Here is a 23,280-nt window from a genome sequence, read left to right on the forward strand (position 1 = left end):
TAATATATTCCTCCTCTTCCATTTATTTCCCTGCCTAGCTTTCTTATCTGAAACACCTCTGCTCACTTGTGTTTACAAGCAAGGCTGAGGTGACTCAGTGATTGGAGGATAAGACAGTGTAGTTCCTAGTATACACCTCAGTGGGAAGGTCTGAAGACTCTGGGAGGAGGGCTGCTAATGCATACACAATGAGCAAGAGAAGGGAGGGGGGAAAACAAGAGTCAGGAAGGATATGATGTCAGCATTAGCTTGGCAAGATGGCCACTGCCTAGAATAGGATTTTCTGCTTTTCCTTTATACAATTCACAGGAATCAGTATGTGGATAGCACAATACATCTGTTATGCAAGTGAAGTAGTATTTATCTACTTATATATGTGTTTTTAATTTCTAGGTTAGCATGGGTGTCGCTTGTTCTTAAAAACTCGCCTTTGTCCTTTTATCACTGTATTTACATTTTCTGTATTTTGTTTATTGGTGTACACCATTGTCTGTATTATTATGTGCATCATGTTTGTTTGTTTCTTACTTTGTGCAGTGCCACAGAATATGTTAGTGTTTTATAAATTAATAATAATATTAATAATCTGAAGCCATCTCCACTCTCATCCTTTCTCTGCTGGATTACTTAGCAACTTTCTCTCTCGACCCCAATGTTTTTTTTTGTTTTGTTTTTTTCTAGCTTTTTAGTTCTTTTAGTTTGCAGTATCACTCATATATCAATAACACCCAAATCTATTTCTCTGCTCCAGATTTTTCTCCTTTATCACTTCACCACTGAACGGTTTTACCCCTTGAACACCAGAGCAATTTTCACCTTTCAGCGCTCCTTCCATTCATTCGTCTATAACTTTATTATTACTTATCGCAATGAAATGAACTATAGCTTGTTTTTTAGCCACCAATTAGGCTTTCTTTAGGTGGGACATTATGCCAAGAATTATTTTATTCTAAATGTGTTTTAATGGGAAAATAGGAAAAAATGTGGGAAAAAATTATTATTTTTCAGTTTTCGGCCATTATAGTTTTTAAATAATGCATGCTACTGTAATTAAAACCCATGAAATGTATTTGCCCATTTGTCCCGGTTATAAAACCATTTAAAATATGTCCCTATCACAATGTATGGCGACAATATTTTATTTGGAAATAAAGGTGCATTTTTTTCAGTTTTGCATCCATCCCTAGTTACAAGCCCGGAGTTTATAAAGTAACAGTGTTATACCCTCTTGACATAAATATTTAAAAAGTTCAGTCCCTAAAGTAACTATTTATGTTTTTTTAATTATTTTTTTTTTTTTTAATTACAAAAAAAAAATAAAAATTGGGGATTGTGGGAGGTAATGAGTTAATTTATTGTGTAAATGTAATGTGTTTGTATTTGTAAAATGCTTTAGGGTGTGTGAGAAAACGCGGAAAAGCCGCCGCGTGTGCTGAAAGCAAGGCGGCTGATTCCGCGTCCAACGCGGCGGTTTGCACGCGTAGGCACGCGTCTGGTAGTGTGGCGGAATGCGGAAAAGCCACCGCATGTTTTAACAGCAAAGCGGCTGTTTCCGCGTCCAAGGTGGCGGTTTGTACGCAGCAGCGTGCCTTTGGAGTGGCTGGGTCTGTTAGTCCACATAGATGGATGAAGAGCTACTCGTGCACGGGCCAGAAGTCAGGACCTTTATACCAGCAGGGGAAGTGTCAGCTGATCAGGACGATCAGCTGATTCCTGCTGGACTCATCATTGGCTGAGTGGCTCGGGCGGGGCAGCAGAGTTCAGCTACTATATATTCTGCTTGCTTGTCAGTTGCTGGTTGTCTGCCATTGCAAACACTTTGTGGAAGCATTCAGACCATAGTCAGATCCTTACAGTGTGTTTGAACCAGGTGGACCTGGGAAGTCACACTGAGCCAGATTACCTTGTACTGTTATTATTGTTAGACCAGTTCCAGGGTGTTGATATCAAGGTCCTCACACCCAAGACTAGGAATACTGTGTATCTTCTGTGTATTCTCTAGCATAGTTCCAGGGTGTTGAGATCAAGGCCCTCACACCCAAGACTAGGGAACTGTATTGCCTTTGTGTTATATTCCAGACTAGTTCCAGGGTGTTGATGATCACGGACCTCACACCCAAGACTAGGGAATTGTATTATCATTTATGTTATACTCCAGGCTAGTTCCAGGGTGTTGATGATCACGGACTTCACACCCAAGACTAGGGAATTGTATTATTATTTATGTTATTCTCCAGACTAGTTCCAGGGTGTTGTGACTACGGACCTCACACCCCAGACTAGGATTGTGCTATTACTGTATTACGTTAGCCCAGTTCAGGGCAAAACTTTTCATATTAGCTGCAGGGCTTCCTGCAACCCAGCCTCGGTCCCTCACCCAGGGGTCCACAGGCTACAGGAATATCACCCACAGTCAGGGGTGAATTCCTCAGGAGTCTTAGGCCGCCAGCTCCTCTGGTGCTCTCCACTCAGAGTTGTTACTGTTACACCAAACACTCTCACTATTCTGGTGTCCAGAGGTTAGTAATACATCTGTATTATCGCTGATTCTGCAGATCATCGATAATCAGGCGTATATCTGCATTCTTGGTGGTACTGCAGATCGCCAAAAATCAGATTCCCTCTGCGTGCTGACACCAATCGTTACAGGGTGTAGTTTTACTATTTGGCCACAAGATGTCCACAGTGTGTTTGTTTACATGCGACCTGTAAGCGTCCGGAAGGACGCTTACAGGAAGCAGTACAAGGCTGAGAAGATCACAATGATCGCGCTGTTTCTAATAGAAGCAGCGGATTATTGCGGGGGCTTAGATCAACAAACGGGAATGGATTTTCCCGTTCATTGATCTCTGGGCGAGCGGGCGGCGGTGTGCATGAGCGGCGGGAGCACGCGCACGAGCGGCGGGAGCGCGGACAGCGGCGGTAGCGCAGAAGGTATGGATTTCTCCGTCCCTGGTTTTTTAGGGGGGAAAAGGGACGGAGAAATTCGTACCGTGGGGGGTTAAGTGGTTAAAGTCATTGTGAGTCGTATACAAATATATATTAAAAAAAATCTAGATAATTACCTAAGAAGGGGGAATGCTGTGGGTCCTATAGAGCCCTCCCTCTCCTCTTCCAGTGCACTTGTTGCAGCGGAAGCTCCTCTGTTTAAATCTCCCACCACAGGGGAATTCAGGAGCCTAGTCTTCCCAAAGATAGACAGCTCCTTGCTGCACACGTGTGAGTGTGCGAGAGAGGCCACTCAAGCGTGCGCAGCATGGAGGCTCCCGAAGACTTCTGAAGTCCCCTGAGGCTCAGAATTTAAACGGAGGAGCTGCCGATGCAACAAGGACACTGGAAGAGGAGAGGGAAGGCTCTATAGGAATCACAGCCTTCCCTCTCCTTCCCAAGCCTCCCTTTGGCAGCGGGGACAGCAGTATTCGACAAAACCAAATTGGTTGAATACTGCTACGGGGGAGTCAGCATTGGAAAAGGGCTCGGAGAGAAGCGGGAAAGCTCTATAGGACACAAAGACTTCCATCTCCTTAGGTAAGTATCTGGCTTTTTTATATGACTCCCAATGACTTTAACCTCTCTTATCCCTGGCTGTCTAAATGCTGTTTCCTACTTTATATCTTCTTACTTTCATAAATCAATGTGGACTAAATAGAAATGTAATTTTTTAAAGCATTTTTTAATTCAGCTACCTCCAATAATATTATTCCTTCAAGCTTCAGTACTTAGAGGTAATGTTCAGTTTGGCACTGTCTTCCAAAACTCACATTATTGAGTTAACCACTTCCTTTAATTTCCAACTAACAAGAAAAAAACACAAAACACATGGATCCACTACTTTCTTATTCAGTATGCAACTAAAATGCTAGTTCTAATCTTCATCAATTCCCAACTGGACTATTACAATAAACTGCTCTGTGGTCTACCAATTAATTTATTGGCACATTTTCAGATTTACGTATGCTCCCGGCAGATGTTATTTGGGCACAGGGAGAAGGCAAGAGATTGTTCTCCCTATGTTAGGTAATCTAGGAGAATATAACATATATATTACGCTACTGATTACCTAATTTACTCCTTTAGTGACATAATTTGGGTCCCGACTATCCCTGCACCCGAATTAAGTGTTTTTAGCAAAATTCCCTCTGAACTGCTATAGCCATAATTAACATTACGGTCTATGGTGGCATCTAAATCTGGTGCAGAGAAATATGGAGCTGGCACCAAATCGATCTTACACATTCTCAGTCAATTCTGAATTCTGCAGCTAGACTCCACCTCTACTCTCACTCCTCAGATGCTCTTCCACTGCATAAGACCTTCCACTGGCTGCCCATCAAACAAACCACACAGTTCACATTACTAAATCTTACTTACAAAACTCTTTTATATGGCTTCCCCATATGTTACTACATTATACTACTATCATAGTACACACCAGAGGGATTGCTACTAGGATCCTGGAAGATATGAGATATCTCTGAGCATCAAAAAAGGCAGAGCCTAGCAACAGTGTAACTCAAAGTCAGTGGGCCTGGACATCAAAATGAATAAAGCCCCCTATCCTCAAATAATAATAATAATAATAATAATAATAATATTAATAATAATAATAAGGCCTTAGTAACCATGCTAACAGCAACATGAGATGTAACATGAGATGACAAAACAGACATTTTTCCCAACTCCAATTGACCTAATTGACATAATTAGGCAGCATATTCTCTCCAAACATGAGTTAGAAAATTGGCCCTCAAACAGGTAATTATGTAGTAAAGATATTCCCACCTGTGATGTAAGAATGTAAATCGGGTTGAAGAAATATTTTACAGTGGAAAAACACTGACTAAATAATTTCTTATGTATTATTATTAAAAACATAGCAATTTTATTAATTTATAGTCAAAGTTCCTATTTAAGATCATTCTCATCTTGCAGACAATCTTTGCTCTTCAGTAGCACCTCCACAGTCTGGGCCAGTCAACAATAAAATCCTGGTTGATGCAGCTGCAGTACATATCACTGCGCATCACTCAATATTGTCATTATAGGCAGATTTTTTTGCTCTTCCTCTAGCTTTTGCATGCAAGAAGGATAAATGCACTTCTGCTAACATTTAGGACTCATGTGCCAAATGTTTAAAGCTAGGTGCATTACTGCTACACACAATCTATCCTCTGCAAATGATTTCCTCATCTCAGCTTCCCTAGACACCTTATACCTACCTCATCCAGGATTTCTCATGTGCCCCTCCCCTCCTCTTGAACTCCATCCCTAAATCAGTTTGACATTCTTCATCTTAGTTTTGTCTAAATCTAATCTAAAACTCAGTTTTTCAAGCAAGGTTATAATCTATTCTATACCATTTTACCTGGCTATTTAACCAGTGCTTTCAGCTAGCTATGCATGAGTCATATAGTTCTCTGTCTTTTATAGCTTTCTGAGCTTGTATAGACATGGTCACTATATGAAATTACTAGAGAAAAAGATGGCAGTAGTGTGGCACATCCCACTCAAAAGATGACAGATCTCAGTGTGAATAACACAGGCAACTTCCTATGAGGACCACTATATGCAATTCATCTGCCTGTCACAAGACGTGTGCTCCGCATAAATATCTGAAGAAAAGGTCCAATCTCATCTGTACAAAGAGGCAAAGAGGCGTGCACCTTCCGTCTTGGGTTTATTTCCGTATAAGTGACAATTCCGTATATCAGTGATTGACCAATGCATAGCTTATAGCGTATTAATCGTGCATACAAGAACTTACATGTCCTTAAATATGTGGGTCCTCATGGTGGAGGTGGGTGGTGGGTAAGAGGTGGCAAAGCGACGGCCGTTTCGCGTCTCCTGACGCTGCAGACCACTGTGAATGGGAGTCGTGGAGTTCCGGGATTAAGACGGAGTATGAGCTCTGCCCCTTCCGGTCACGTCATTCCTCCCATTGCTGAGCTGGTTGCCATGGCTTCTGGGACGCCACGCTTTGGGATGGTGGGCGGAAACCAATGTTCTGCGTTAACGTCATTGGTTGAATCTGGGACAGTAAAAATCTATGGCCCAGATTGTAAACAGACGCAACTTTTATATGACGGCGCGGTATAAAGCTATATCGTACTTCATTATTTAGAGATGCGTACGATGCTTTCTTATAGATACACAGTGCTACCCTAACTGGGGCACATATGCAGCGGGCTCACTATCAGGCCCGCCCACCCGCATACGCCAATATTGAACGGCTGAATAGCTGAATATTATTAGACAGTACCACTTTGGAAGCTATAGATTATGTAGAGCGATCTTTGCCATCTTTTTCTCTAGTAATTTCATATAGTGACCCTTTTTCTTACAACTGAATGTTGGGCACCCCACGATGTCTTCTGCAGCTAATGAGCTAATAGATGATAGTCCGGATGAAGATACTTCTAGCGACACCTTAGGTATCGATATTGACCCACTGATGCTAGTGAGTGAAAAGTGGCCGAAGGTAGAGAAGATTTGGGTAACTTCTTCTCCAACACAGCCGAATCTACACAGGCAAACAAGGAGGTGGGTGCGAGGGTATTAGAGCTGAGATTGGGGAGACTCAGTGAACAGGAGACGAAACTCTTCTGGACTGTAGCTACATTGAAGAGATATAATAAGGTGGGCATAGTGGCAAGAGGCTTCAGATCTTACAGAGAACCCTCTGAATACAGAGAAGACTCAGAATTCGTAGATGAATGGACAACAGCCTTCCTAGACTTAGCAAAAAGATTACAGACCATAGTTCTAGCACGAACAGTGAAAGAATATAACAAAGTGTCGGACGAATTGCAAGACACTAAAACTAATCTTAAGGCATCTGTAAGTGAAGAGAGATACTCCACAGTAACCTCAAAAATTGAAGCAAGAATCTTGAAGATCCAAGACGAGATTAAAACTCGGAAATTAAAAAAGTTTTATAGGGATAAAGAGGACTTTGACAGGAGAAAAATCTTTAACTGGGGACCACCAGCCCCTCCAAGAAGGAACCCTAGAGCAAAGGGCTATTGGACCACAGATTCTGGGTCAGATAGTGAAGACAACAAAGGGGGAGGAGGCAAAGCACCAGTTAAAAAGAAGTATCCAAAGAGACCAAATAATAAGAACAAAGATAAGAAAAAGGGATCTAGCGAACAAGAAGAATGTGCAGGTGCAGCAGCCCCTTTAGGAAACGAGTCAGAAGAGGAGGAAGGCGAAGAACTAGTAAGAAGATTGAAAGCAGTCAGATGGGAGGGATCGAGTATCCTCAAACCAGTCAAAAAGAAAAGGAAAGCAGAGAATTAGAGAAGGAAGATTTACAAGTTATAAACATATCAGGAGTAGAAATACCACCAGAGTGTTACACACTCCTGAGGAAAGGACTCAACTTCTGTCCTATACAGAACTTCGATGCTGCCTCATTTACTATCGATTTATTTAAATCTGTCCGCAAATTGGTTATTGCACAGAAATTCAGTCATGAAGACTTTCCTCATTCCATTGGTCAGGGAGAAACGACGGGTGGAAGGCTCTTGCAGTCTGTCCCCACTGCCCCAATGACATCTGGGTATGTAGCAGGTATGGATGGGAATGTTCCTACTCCCCTGCAGACTCCCACTGAGGCGTTTTTAGCAACTAACCACACTTTCTTTTTCCCTCCTCCTCAAATGATAGGGGATAATGAAACTAGCACTCTTGGATTTTTTCCATGCGTGCAGTCGAACCCCACTGATGAGGAGATTATACAGGTATTGGAAGATCTTTTAATGGAAACTGATCAACAAGAAAGTTTTGATAGTTTGGGATCTGGAAGACTCAGTTTGGGTGATGTTGGCTCATTCAGGGCATGTAGGTCGGTGCAGCCCTTTCCCACAACTCCAGGTTCCACACTGGAACATTTTTTTGAAAATACACTTAAAGATGTAAAAGAAGTAATTGGTGAATCAGTTGACTCTAATTTGAATACAGAAGAAAAGAGAGCATTAAACTGGCTGAGAAGGAATCGCGAGGTGATATTAAGAAGGGCAGATAAAGGAGGTAACCTCGTCATTATGTCCAATGAACAATATCGCAATGAAGCTTTAAGACAGCTTAATGACCGAGAGATATACCATCCTATCCCTTCTGATCCCACCACGCGATATCAAAATGCATTGCGCTCCCTATTGCGTACAGGGGTAGAAAAAGGTTTTTTATCGCATAAACTGGCTTTAGATCTACTCCCACTTTATCCACGACGACCAGTGTGGTATCATATACCGAAGCTCCACAAATCCCTGACCTCACCACCGGGAAGACCCATAGTTTCAGGCTGTGGGTCCCTTACTAAAAGGTTGTCCAGATACCTGGACCACTCCCTGCGCCCCCTCTTGAGGGGGGTGCCATCCTACCTCAGGGATACCCTTGAGGTATTAAGGATGGTGGAACATGCCACATGGGTACCCGGAGACAGACTGGCTACGATTGACGTGGTCAGTCTGTACAGCAGGATCCCGCACGACATGGGAATAGCTGCGGTCAGGTGATATCTCTTGTGCACTAAAAAAGATGAAGAATATGTTGACTTCATCCTTGAATGTCTTAATTTCGTGCTAACGCACAATGCCTTCATGTTTGACCACAGCTGGTACCATCAGGTGTCCGGGACAGCCATGGGGACCCCTGTGGCATGTTCCTACGCAAACCTCTTCTTGGGGGCGTGGGAAGAGTCTGCTGTGCTCTCAGATACTAATCCGTTCGGGAAGCACATCAGACGTTGGTCCAGGTACGTGGATGATATCCTGGTGGTGTGGTCGGGGACAGAGAATGAATTCGTGGAGTTCATGCAATATCTAAATGTTAATAGGGTGAACATGCAATTTACATCAGAGATTAACGACCACGAAGTGACATTCCTGGACGTTAAATTAACGATTGAAGATAATCAACTGATCACGAAGGGTTATAGGAAAAACACAGCTACGAATTCAATTCTCCATGCACAAAGTTTTCATCCTAGACACATAATAGAAGCCATCCCCTATGGGCAATATTTAAGATTACGGCGTAATAACAGCAGGGATGAGGATTTCATTGTACAAGCAGATGAACTCACTGCTAGGCTCCAGAGAAGAGGGTATGACCCTGACCTACTTAAGAAGTCTAGACGCAGGGTCTGGGGGCAGGCGAGGAGGTCACTTCTAACCCCGAGAGAGAGAGATGTAAACAAAGCAGTGAGAACGACTTTTACGTTCGATTATACCTCGATGGCTGACCAAATCAGGAAAGCCATACATTCTAATTGGTCTATGATCAGAAGAGATCCCGACTTGGCATGCATATCGCATGATTTTCCCAGAGTGGCCTTTAGACGAGCACCCACCCTAGGGAACATACTTACTAGCAGTGAGTTCACATCTCCCAAAAACAAAGATTGGTTGACAGCCACATTACCCCAGGGAAACTATAGATGCGGCCACTGCAAGTGGTGTAATAAATTGATAAATCAGAAGACTTTACAAATAGGTGGGGAAACAATACAGATAAAAGGATTTTTTACCTGTCAAACCGATTTTGTTGTATATGCACTAACATGCCCTTGCGGTCGGTTTTATATAGGGCAAACGACCAGACCAATGAAAGTTAGGTATGGTGAACATATGAGTACTATAAAATCGGGAAAGGGCTGCACCCGGCTAATACAGCACATGAGAAGTGAGCACCCCACGGAAAGGTTCAATTTACGCTTTTTAGCATTAGAAAAACAAGAGATCCCATTAAGAGGTGGGGATAGGGAGAGATTGCTATTGAGGAGGGAAACTAAAATGATTTTGAGGACTGAAGCAATGGGTCCGTTGGGACTCAATGATAAAACTGAACTTTCTTGTATGCTGGACCCTTGAAAGAGCGCTCTTTGTGAAAAGGACTTCTTGACACTATATGTATACTGTACTTTGTGGATGTATTACTGGAACCAGGATGCCTAGTACCTGTAACTGTTAGATATGGTCATATGTATATTATTAGACAGTACCACTTTGGAAGCTATAGATTATGTAGAGCAATAAAAAGCTGGCCAATGAATTGAGTCTAGCTCAGTCCCTGTAGGTTACAGATTGTACTGAATTTTAACTGTTAAATGATAGCCCCTTGGTAGATGCCCTACCTTCAGGTATTTCTATTGAATGTATCTTTTAGCACATGTCATATTCGAAACATGATCCCCAAGTGTTTTTATTTGTCACTGTATTCACACACCAAAAACACTTAACACATGGTTGTCATGGCAACGGTAACGCCAAGCCCTGAGAGATGGCGGGTTCCTTTAATTCAGCCGTTCAATATTGGCGTACGCGGGTGGGCGGGCCTGATAGTGAGCCCGCTGCATATATGCCCCAGTTAGGGTAGCACTGTGTATCTATAAGAAAGCATCGTAAGCATCTCTAAATAATGAAGTACAACATAGCTTTATACCGCGCCGTCATATAAAAGTTGCGTCTGTTTACAATCTGGGCCATAGATTTTTACTGTCCCAGATTCAACCAATGACGTTAACGCAGAACATTGGTTTCCGCCCACCATCCCAAAGCTTGGCGTCCCAGAAGCCATGGCAACCAGCTCAGCAATGGGAGGAATGACGTGACCGGAAGGGGCGGAGCTCATACTCCGTCTTAATCCCGGAACGCCACGACTCCCATTCACAGTGGTCTGCAGCGTGACCAAGCGTCAGGAGACGCGAAACGGCCGTCGCTTTGCCACCTCTTACCCACCACCCACCTCCACCATCAGGACCCACATATTTAAGGACATGTAAGTTCTTGTATAGACAGGGCCTTCTCTCCTATTGTATCTTGGTATTTTCTGACTGAACCATTTATGTTTGTTTAGTACAAGATGTGCTATAAAACTGTGCTTTGATGCAGAATGCACTTCTTAGCCTATGTAACCTGTCTTTACATATGTATCTGTACAGCCACACAGCATGTCTTGGTGCTATGGAGTTTAATAATAACAATAATTGTCATTATTGTTATACATAGTTTCAGAGAATTCTGTGGGTGCATACCATAAAATATGTCACTATCAGTGATAAAGTTATTCTAGAGTGATTCTGTCTACTTGATGTGTGAAATGAACCAGGATGACCCTGAATAGCATCTTGACTTCAACATCACTTACAGACAAAAAGGTCTTTAGGGAATTGCTTGACTCCAAGGATGTCAGACACAAATCTAAAGATACATTTTCGTATAAATAAAGCAACTAAAGTAAAATGTGTCTTTGTAACATGTTGGTGTCACAATGAAGTCAAATTAACAGTCACGTAGCAGACATATAAAATAGTAGGCAAAAGTGGAAAGTGTAGTTTATACCTGATTGATAATCTCAGTAGATATATAAATATGCCTGAGCCTGAATACATTTTTAAAAAACTTGATGAATTCAGAAAAATATTTTTTATTCCAGCCCTAGTTTCCAGACGAAAAGTTAGGCACCTAAGCTCCAGAGAACTGATTTAAAAAAAAATGTGTTTCTCTCCATCCGGACGCCCACGCTGCTGGCCACGGCTGGTATCTAAGTAAATTCCACTATCTTGTAAGTGAAATTCCTTTTTATAGCAGTTTTATTAAAGGTTAATGCACCACAGAACACTTCTTGTTTTTTTTTTCATAGAGTCCAACTTCCCCACAAGCTCTGAAGCCGGCTCTACTGGTGTTTTAAGGAGACATTGTTCCAAAGATTATTTACCTGTCTGAGCACAATCATTTTGGAGACACCTAATCTCCAGAGAAGAGGTTCCTAATTTTTTTCCTCAAATCTCACTAAAAGTGCAAGTACTGTGGATTTCATGCAAAGAATCGAGCAATTAAGCCTCCTAGTTCAGTAGGTAGTTTGGTGCACTCTTCCTGAGCAAACTGATCAAGCTTTGTCAAGTTTGAAGGGTGTTTTCACCAGACTGCATGTTTCAGCTCTTTTTATACAGTACAGCAGGGGTGCCCACACTTTTTCGGCTCGCGAGCTACTTTAAAATTCGCCAAGGCCAGGAGATCTACCAACCAACCAAGTAGACAATGAGCGCAACTAAGGAACTTTTGCTATGCAGCATGGCTGCACCTAGCGTGTGCAAGTTGTTTTTCAATATACGCTGCTAGAGCAGCACAGTTTGAGCCCCAATTGAGCCCTATATCACCTGCATTACAAGTGATATAGTATGCGTCATCTACTGGATGAATATCATATCCTGAGATAGATAGATAGATAGATAGATATGTGCATGTACGTTCAATTGCCACTATGGATGGGACCCCAGGAGAGAAGATAAGAGTGGAGCTGCTTTGAGGGACACAGAGGCTGCTAGGGGCTGGAGGAAGCCCCAGATATGTAAATCTGCAGACATTTAGTTCAGCTCCTGTATCAGTGATCAACAGATAAAACCTGCTCTTAACTTACTTGCATAACAATAGGCCAGCATTTAGGACCCTGCAGCATGACTTCTGTCAGTCCGGATCCTTATCACTTCACTACTGTTGCTGGGAGTGGAGGGGGCAGGGTGACGGCTAATCAACATTCTCTTCAAAGTAGTGTCACTTCTTCCCTGCTGGATCTCGCCACAGACAGCCCATTAGGAGGGAGGGGGAGGCGGGCTGTACATTACACAGGAGCGGTTATCTCCTGCTCTCCGGTCAGAGCGCAGCTGCAGCACGTGTCTGCGAAAGCCTGAGAGAGACACTCGGGGATGGGAGGGAGCAGCCTTTCCAGGAGCAGGCCAGGCAGGCACCATTCTTCTCTTGTAAATCCAGCCCTGGGCGGAAGTGTTGCTTCCCGCTCTGCCTCCAGCCATGACACTACGTCATGGCAGAGCCGCCCCTGGCCTCCTCCCCTGATTGGCGAGAACAGCGGCCAGCAGCAGAATCTGATAGGACGCGGCCAATTGGCCGCGTTCTACAGCTGCCAGCCACAAAATTCAATGGGACGCGGCCATGAGGCCACGATCTACCAAACAGGCGGTCGCGATCTACCGGTAGATCGCGATCGACGTATTGGGCAGCCCTGCAGTACAGTATACGTTCAGTAGGATTCAAATCAGGAAATTGCTTTAGTCCATTGTTTTCTTAGCCATCATTTAGTGCTTTAAGCTGTGTGTGTTTGGGTCATTATTCTGTTTGAAATACAAATGTTTGCTTACTTAAAACAGAAAGTATTTGCAATAATTCAGGTTGGAGTGAGCTCCAAGATGTCTCTCGGTGCATCACTGCTTAAATATGCAAATTATCCATTGTTGTCCCTGTAGGCTAAACACACCCACATATCCGCTGGAATGCAATGATGTGTTAGCTTTTTAAACATACAGAGCCACAATAATCCAACATGCATACAGACTGATTCAGACAGGTTGGTCTTCATCAGTGCACGGCATGGATAAATGTGGCTCTATGGGGTAGGACTTGAAACACCCTGAGTTACAGAGTACCCAGCAAGCTCATGGTGAACCAGAACTCCTAGGAGTGTTTAAGAGGTTACACTTACACACTGCTATGGAATGCTATGGAATACATTTGTTTTCCATAGCATTTTAGTAAGAGAGCTTTTTGGTCCATTGTACACACTCCTAGGAGTTCTGGTTCACCATGAGCTTTTTATTCTTAGTCTTAAGGTTTCTTCAAGATTGCGGACAAGCATGCAAATACAATTGCAGGATTCCAAATCACAAAAGGCAGTACTTTTGTGATTTGGAATCCTGCAATTGTATTTGCATGCTTGTCCGCAATCTTGAAGAAACCTTAATAGGAAGAATAAAAAGACTATGGGCCATATGCAATTCACTTTTTCTCCACAGTTTTCTTCTACGTGTTATTTTCACAACTTGTTAAAAAATGCCCTTTAAGCCTCCAGCAAACAAAAAAATACTCAAAATAAATTTGATAGTACTTTATCACAAACCCTTGGGTACTTTTTCAATTGTAAACTGCTACAAATTTAGTTTAAAGAGAAGATGAAAATTATCTCATTGGAGATAACTCAGGTGAAAAAATTAATTGCATATGGGCCTATTTGTTCATTTAAAGCCCCGTATCGATTTTTGTGGAATGTATATAGTACTATAATCAGGGGTGGAACATTATTACTGTGTTTTAAAGGGGAACTGAAGTAAGAGGTATACGGAGGCTGCCATATTTATTTCCTTCTAATCAATACCAGTTGTCTGGCAGCCCTGCTGGTCTATTTATCTTCAGTAGTATCTGAATAACACCAGAAACAAGCATGCAGCTAGTCTTGTCAGATCTGACTTTAAAGTCTGAAACACCTGATCTGCTGCATGCTTGTTCAGGGGCTATGGCATATAGTATTAGGGGCAGAGGATCAGCAGGGCTGCCAGGAAACTGGTATTGCTTAAAAGGAAATAAACATGGGAGCCTCCATATACCTCTCTCTTCAGTTCCCCTTTAAGTGTCATTGTATTACTTTCACCATGAGCTTGCTGGTTACTCTGTATTCTGTTTGAGAATTTATGATGAGAAACTTAGATAGAGGTTTCTGACACCTGACAGTGTGTTTTGCTTTAGAATGTCTTCATAGTCTTCATATATCACAATTCCCTGCACAGACTAATAGTGGGCATAGAGCTAGACTTTCCAAAAAGTTCTAGTTCATCTGTCCAAAAAGACTTTCTCCAAGAAGTATTTTGGCTTTTCAATATACATTTTACAGAATTCAGTTCTGTCTTTTTTCTGCAATTTTTTCAACAGTGAAGTCCACTTGTCACTCCTAAAGTAACAGATGGTATGCGTCAAGTATGATTCACTAAATTCACTCTAACCCACGTATCTCTTATCTTTTCTATGTGAAAAAGCAAATGTACCTACAAACCCTCTTAGAATGTCTTTGTAATCATAACAAAAAGTCATGTTTTTACTTTTTCATTCCCAGTACAGAATGCTAGTACCCATGCCAGTATTCTAGACTGAAATGCAATAAATTATAATCATGTAATATTTTGTTATGATTATTCAAAAACAGCTGCACATTCTCTCTGACTTAAATTGATCCTTAAATAACTTTCCAGTTGGCAGGTCATAGGAACATCTTTTAGATGCATCTCATTTGCTTGTGCTCAGAATGGTAACTGCCTTGTGAATGCCTTTGACTATTTTGACTTGCACAGGATTCTCCGCAAAGGGGGAATGACACTGCAACTAGCAAGGATTTTATCCACCAGACAGGGAGGAGTAAACAGAGAGTAATCAGGTAACAAATGGACAGCACATTTTGAATCACTTCTAAACACAAGGGGCCATATGCAATTCAATTTTTCACCTGAGTTTTCTCCTAGGAGATAATTTTTCATCTTCCATTTAAAATAACTTTCCAGCACTTTTCAATTTAAAAAGTACCAAAAAGTAGGTAAAAAAGTACTATCAAATTTATTTTCAGTATGTTCTTGCTTTCTGGTGGCTTAAAAGGCATTTTATTGACACGTTTAAAATTATAACCTAGGAGAAAACTCAGGTGAAATAGTGAATTGCATATGGGCCAAGATGTCCTGTTTGTGTAATCTTGCTAGATTCAATTTATATTGATATTTATGTAATATTTATGTAATGCACATGCAGGGGGAAAAAAAGAAGAAGAAGATGTACGGATTCTTTGAAGCACTAGGGCGTTTCCTTACTGCACGTCAGTTGTGGGTTGGGTTGGGTTGTTCATGGGAGAGTACATTGGTAGTGAAGAGATCCACTAAATTCCAGTGGTCGGAAAGGAAGAGAGACAAAAAAGTACTCTAAACATCAGAACTTAGGAGCTTACATATTGCCAGCTCTTCCAGCTGCAGAGATTGCAATGGTAATAGTATTAGTCTATAGCCACTTATGCTACTCACTTCTTTCAACAGAAAATGAGGAACACTTTATATTAACAAAGGAATTCTAAAGTTGACTAAAGGAAACACATTTGTATATCAGTAATCCATAATGATTGGACTAAAATATGCTTCCTTTGTGATGTTAAAAATGTTTTCAAATGTTTGCACCATTTTTAGCCTAGGCTAAAAACTAAGTCACATGAATGTGTGTGGGAAGAGTTTAAGCCTTGTTTTCTTGGCACAATTATATAACACCAAGAAAACCCAGGAAAGTCTGCTATTGTTCAATTAAATTAACAGTATCTGGGTAACATAATAGGAAAACTCCATGAAATAAAAAGAAATAAGACATAAGTCAAAACCTGGTTGTTTCTATTCCAGTAAGTGCCTTTTTTCAAAGTGAAGGTTTATTGAGAGATCCACTTTAAGTAGATAATGTAAAATGAAAATAAATTACAGTGTGTTCCCTGAATGTATCCAATGGTACACCATAAAGGGTTACATTTAATATTGCATTTCTCCTCTGATAATAGGAACCCACTTCACTCATTTTTCTTCTGCTATTGTCTCATTGCCAGAGGATGATGTCACAGGAGCCACAAAAACCTTAGCAACAGGGTCCTATGTTGTTTAAGCAAAATACATTTAATTTGACTCCATGTATTGCAAGCAATATAATCCCTCTTCTGATTTCAACATGATCAACTAATCTGCTCAAAGGGATAAGCCTTGTCTCAGCCATGATGACAGGCTTAGAGAATGATAAAAATTAGGGCATTCTCACGGATTATAAACAGTAACAACAGATAAGGCTTATGAATAAACAATTTACTATAGGTGATTATGCAGAGAAATGTTATACTGAAAATTAACAGGAAGATGTTAAATAAGGGCAATATTAATAAAGACATGATCAAGTCATGATTCAGTTTTTTAAAGTGGGCAGCACAGTGGTGTACGGTAATTATTAGCACTCTCACCTTGCAGCACTGAGTACCTAGTTTGAATCTCAGCCAGGGAACTATCTGCACAGAGTTTGTATGTTCTCCACGTGTCTGTGCGGGTTTCCTCTGTGCACTCTGTTTGCCTCCTACATCCCCAAAAATACAGTTAAGTTAATTGGCTTCCCCTTAAATTGGCCCTCGACTACGATACATACACATCATGATACATACATAGACATATGACTATGGTAGGGATTAGGCAATATACTATGTACAGTGTGCTACAGAAGATGTGGGTTGCGCTATATAAATACTAAAGAATATTAATAATAATACAGTCCATATTAAGGATTATTAAGACTTGGACTTACTTTTTGAACTTTACAAAGAATTGTGATACACAATAAATGTATAGTACCTTAGGCAGCCAATAAAATAGAATCTTTCATTGACCTACCGGTAACTCCCAAATGTACAGTGTGAGTTAGACGATTACAGTTAATAAGCAGTACAGTAATTGCAAATTAGATCCATTTCATAAATGGAGAAATAAATCAATAAACACACCTAATTATGACAAGAGAAATTGTGAACAACTGACACCAAGATGTCAGAAATTATTATAAATGCTTTTTTTTTTTTTATGGCAACATACAGTGGTAAATGAAAGTTTAGGAACCCCTTCAAAATCTTCTATATTTTTCAAGGAGTGGGACTTAGAGCACCATCTGGTGTTCAAATAACTACTTAAAGGGAGCCTGAGGTGAGAAGCATATGGAGGTTATCATATACTGTATGTGCCCCTGAATTACATGTGCATGGGCCATGGACTTAAAGAGGAACTATCGCGAAAATCTTAAAATTTAAAACACATACAAATAAGAAGTACATTTCTCCCAGAGTAAAATGAGCCATAAATTACGTCTCTCCTATGTTGCTGTCACTCACAGTAGGTAGTATACATCTGACATTACCAACAGGTTTTGGGCTAGTCCATCTTTCCATAGGGGATTCTCAGCATGGCCTTTATTCTCTATAAACACATTCCCTGAAAAAGATTTATATACAAATGCTGGCCAGTCTCCCAGCTCGCTGTACACTATTTTGGCAGTTGGACAGAGCAACTGCCATTCTGCTTTTAAAAATATAGAAAACCCTGAGAACCCCCTATGAGAATATGGGCTAGTCCAAAATCTGTCGGTAATGACAGATTTCTACTTCTTATTGTAAGTGTCAGGAACATAGGAGAAAATTAATTTATGGCTCATTTTACTCTGGGAGAAATGTACTTCTTATTTGTATGTGTTTTAAATTTTACAATTTTTGTGACAGTTCCTATTTAAGCATTGAGGTTATTGCAGAGCCCAACTCAAGCACTTCATGGCCTCATGTGTGCAATGAAAAAAATCTGCTTTGCTACCAGCACCCCTAAAGAAAGCATTTACAGTGGTGAGCTAAAAATAAGAATTAGCAGAACTGTTCAAGTCTGTACCACATACATTTCCACAGGAGTAATAAAGCTTTCATAGAAGCTGTAAAGCATGTTGTAGTAACTCAGAAAGGCAAAATTAGGTTTATAAAAGGGTATGAGGAAGGTGCTGATAGTGAGGATTTGTTACCTAATTTTAAGCTGGCTGTACTTTGAGACAACAGTGTTAAATGTAAATTTGGTCTCTGATCCAATAATATCTTCTCTCAGTGAATGTCTTTTAGCTGCTAAGGCCAGTGACAACTAGGAGGTGGCCTAGGTTACCTTACTGGCATGCTTGCAGTGGCCATAAGGGTCTGGAATGGTGTGACTGAAAGAATTGTGGTATAGTCCTTCTGACCGATTATGTGCAGTAACCTTGTTATCCTAGAAAGAACCAATGGTTGACTTTTTTTAGTGTTATGATAATAAAAAAATCAATGACAAAAGGAAAGAAATGTAAACTCAAAGCACCTCTCCCTCAGAACAATATGTTTTCTACAGTATATAAGATGTTTTATGTTGTTTTATGTATAAATTCTATTAGGAGAGTTTAAAGACTGTGGAGTAGGATATCAAGTGAGAAAAAAAAAACTAGAGCAAAACCGATGCTGCTACTGTATATACTCAAGTATAAGTCTAGAAATGTAGGTCTGATTCACTTCATAATGGAGTCGATTTATACACGAGTCACAGGCAACACTGAGCGCACTTAGTAATGTGTGTACTATTAGTGACATTCCCATTTGCAGCAATTTACCCTGATGTCAGTGACACTTTGAGGAAAGGAAATGCCAAGACAACACAGGTCTGAATGTCCTGGCCACAACAACTGACAAGGAAAGGGGCAGGGTGAAAGATACTGGGCTGCATAAAAGGGAGTTAATCATTGCAGCACTTGGGAGCCTGGAGGAGATATTGGCTGCACATAAGGGACAGGAGGGGTTAAAGGCTACAGTACTGTATGCAGTGAAGTCATTAACCCCTCATGAGCCCCTAGTTAACTTTGCTGGGTAGACTTATACTTGAGTCAATAAACAATTCTAGCTTAAAAGGGTTAAATATTGTAGTCGACTTATACATGATATCAACTTGTATTCGAGTATATATGGTATGTAATGTCTCAGAACAAATTATAATTGTTGAACTGTTAGAATTAGAATACGTGATCTTGGTATTTGCTCCACATCTGTACCAGTTTTGCTACAATTTTCCTTGAACTGTTTTTGATAAATCTGTTTCCACAGTCTCCTCTACAGCATCTATGCACAGAATGCGGGAACCTCACCTTTACAATATCTTCTATAGGAAGAGAATGACTAAGCAATGATTGGCTGATGAAGCTGCCTTTTCAAGTTGTAACAATGACATCTGGAAACACTCAGCTGGGTGAACACTGAACACATTTCCCAAAAAAACAAAAAAAAAAAATGTTGGGAAAATTACGTAGACATTACTTGTTAATGTTGCAATGTAGTTTCTTCAACAAGAGTGACTTCTCAGTAATGTGAAGGGTTACTAAATCAGTTTAACTTACCTGGGTCTTCCTGCAGCCTCTGGGGTCATCCTGTGCTCGTGCCATCCTTCTGAGCCCCTCCGGCAAGTAGAAGTGACACCCTCAAAGCTGGCCAGTCGGAGGCTACTGCTGGGAGTGTTCTGTGCATGCGCAGAAGTGAATTTCCCATACAGCAAATGTGCAGAACACTTTCGTACACTGGGACAAGGAGGCATGTGGCTGGCCAACTTTTCAGGGATCGCTGCTGCTAGCTGGAGGGTCTCGGGAGAACGGCACAGGATGACTCCAGGGGGCTGCAAGAAGCCTCAGGTAGGTTAAAATTATTTTTTCCCTGCGTTTAATCTATATATATAATAGAGTAAGTGCCTCAACCTTCAAGCAGAAGAAGAAGTAGCGCCCTGCCCCCAGGGCCGGTCCAAGCAAGAAGAACGGGCTGGTCCAAGCAAGAAGAAGAAGTAGTGTCATATCAAACCTAAGGCAAAGAGGGATAATTTGCATATTCAGTAGAAGTGCATTGTGAGTAACCACAAATGTTCACTTATAGCTGAATTATTGCAGATTTGCTTCTGTTTTAAGAAGGAAAATTACACCAAGCTTTGCTTTTTTTAGTAGGAGGGCTTTTTGGTCTCTTTTATCCTCCTATACATTCTTAGTTGTTTGGATCACCCTTAGCTGGTTGGTTACTCTGTTGTACTGGTCCAAGCCCTATTTCATACAGCCTTATCAATCCCTGCTATGTACTGATGAGGACTAAATGTTTGAAATAGGCTGTCATATGTGGGTTTGATGTGACTGTGTAAAACGTAAAGCTATAGGCTTGCTTGACTTACCAATGGTGAAAAGGAATAATTTGCATATTTAGTAGCAAAGCATTGTGGGTAATCACAAATGTTCACTTATAGCTGAATTATTGCAGACTTTCTTCTGTTTTAAGAAGGCAAATTACACCAAGCTTTGATTTTTTTTTAGTAGAAGGTCTTTTTGTTCCCTTTTATCCACCTATACATTCTGAGTAGTTTGGTTCACCCTGAGCTGCTTGGTTACTCTGTTGTACTGGTCCAAGCCCTATCTCATACAGCCAAATCAATCCTTGCCATGTACAGATGAGGACCAAAAGTCTGAAACAGGCTGTCACATGTGGGTTTGATATGGCTGTGTAAAATTTAAAGCAATAGGCTTGCTAAACACCAGTGGTTCTGGATGCTTGTTTGGCTTACTAAGGGTGAAAAGGAATTATTTGCATATTTAGTAGCAGTGCATTGTGGGTAACCACAAATGTTCACTTATAGTTGAATTATTGCAGATTTACTTCTGTTTGAAAAAGGCAAAATACACCAATACAGTGTGTGGCATTGCAGGAAGTGACGACAGTGGAACGCACAATGAAACACGGAAGAGGTGAGTCATCCCCGCCCGCTGCCTCTTACTAATAGTGGCGGCTGCTACTGTGCTTAAGCAGGAGGGGGAGCGCACATGGGGGACCCAGGTGAGGGAGGGGGGTTCGTGCTGAGATTAAGCTGGAGGTAGAGCACACATGGGGGACCCAGTTGAGGGGGGGTCCAACCCCGCTCCCCGCCGCTGTGCCCAATACCCCCTTCCTGCCCTCTACCCTCTTATGCGGCGTATGCTACGCTGCGGGTCGGCTAGTTTCCTTTAATATCTAAAATTACCTTATTATTTGTTTGTCCCTTGTATGTATCAAGTCCTATTGACTGCACCACTTACGTTAATTGTCTGCAAAGTTATACAGCTTGGGACTAGGCCAAACCAGCTACTGCATTTGGATTGGTCTTGTTCTAAGCTGATTCAATTTACATAATATAAATATAACATTTGCATTAACTTTACATTATCATTGTGTAATTGACAATCTCTATAGACTAATTTACCGTGGCACAGAGGTTGGCACTTTCTCCTTGCCAGTGCTAGAGTGCCAAATTCAGCCCCCAGCCTGAACACTAGCTAGCTGCATGGAGTTATGTCAATTCTCTATTTGTGTACACACGCACGCACGCACGCACGCACACACACACACACCAAGGTAGCTTACTGAGAGTGTTCAAAGTGGATGTAGCGCTCATGTTGTTTTATAGCTCCAAAATCACTTGAGCTCCCAGCACACTAAAGTGCATTGGAAAAGAGCCTTTATAGATGTTAGCTTATTGCATTAATTTACTGCGACAAATAATCAAAATAAAGTTGTGTCAGTTATAAATGATTTATGTTCAAATGTTGCATTAATACCATTAAAAAGCATGACATCTACATTTTTCAAATGTATTTGCTTCCTAGGTAGGAATAGGATCCAGTTTGAAACATGAGAGTTGCAATATTTAATTGCACTCATATCCAGCTAGTTCAGCTAATACATACAAAACACATCTGGAAAGATTTTTTATTCTAATAAAGAAATGATAAGATGCAGGCTAAAACCTTACATAATGTACTACCAGCAATATCAGCAATTAGACAATTCACAATGCATAAAGTCCTGTCCACGTAGATGTGAATGCATTAAAAAAAAAACAAAAAAAAAAAAAATACATAGACACACTTAGACCTATACATTAAAGCAAGGACTAGGCCCTTATAGACCAAGAAGATTCAGGATAGTGAGGCAATCCATAGATGCCTTGTCAGGCTGCCAGGAGACCTTGCTGTATTTGTCTGCACTTTGTCGACCAGAAGGGAAAAGGAGTTGGTCGATTGGAGATATATGCTCTATTAGCTGTCTGTGGGTCTGGGCAGCCAGCGCTTAAGGTGAGAGCGGTTCCTGTGGGTGGTGGAGCACGGAAAAGTGGTGACAGCTGATAAGACTCTTCTCACGGGATATAGTTTGGTGGAAGGTTGTTCTCATTGGATTGATAGCCTATGCGATGAAAGTCTCTCTTTTCTCTTTGTCCCCTATGCATGAGGAATATCGGATGTGAAGATCAGAGTGGATTTGACCTGCTGACTGTGTGGCTCAGGATCTCTCTACTCAATTAGTGGACTGTGAGGCAGCGCATAGTTTTGTTTAAATTGTAAATGGATGAGGTACAGTTGTTGGTGTGAAAACACTACACAGAGAATTTAATGTGTGCATGATCAAACCAAGTGAAACCTGACAAATCTGGCTCCCTAATGCCCCCGTACAACAAGGGAGCTGCAGGGTCCCCAAACCCTCTCATTGCTTGGAAACCACAGTGGCACCCTGGAGAGTGGGGCTGGGAGGTGCAGATGACCCCCCAAGCATGGCCGGCGCTGGGAAGACTTGCCCGCACCTACCTTCCAAAAATTAAAAACAGGCACTTACCTTAACGTCCATTGCGTTCTGCTACATGAGCACGACTTGGGAGCTAACACATGAGAAAGGAGTGAAGCATGGACCACTCCAAGCTTTGGAGCTCAGGGCTGGCTTTCACACAACACTCCAGGGGGAGGGAGGACAGGCACAGATAGCTCGCTCCAGGGCTCTCACCTCCTAAAACAAGCCATCCACCACCCACCTCCAAAGGGGGTATAGATATGAACACACTAC

Source organism: Hyperolius riggenbachi, chromosome 5, assembly GCF_040937935.1.
Source record: "Hyperolius riggenbachi isolate aHypRig1 chromosome 5, aHypRig1.pri, whole genome shotgun sequence".
NCBI lineage: Eukaryota > Metazoa > Chordata > Amphibia > Anura > Hyperoliidae > Hyperolius > Hyperolius riggenbachi.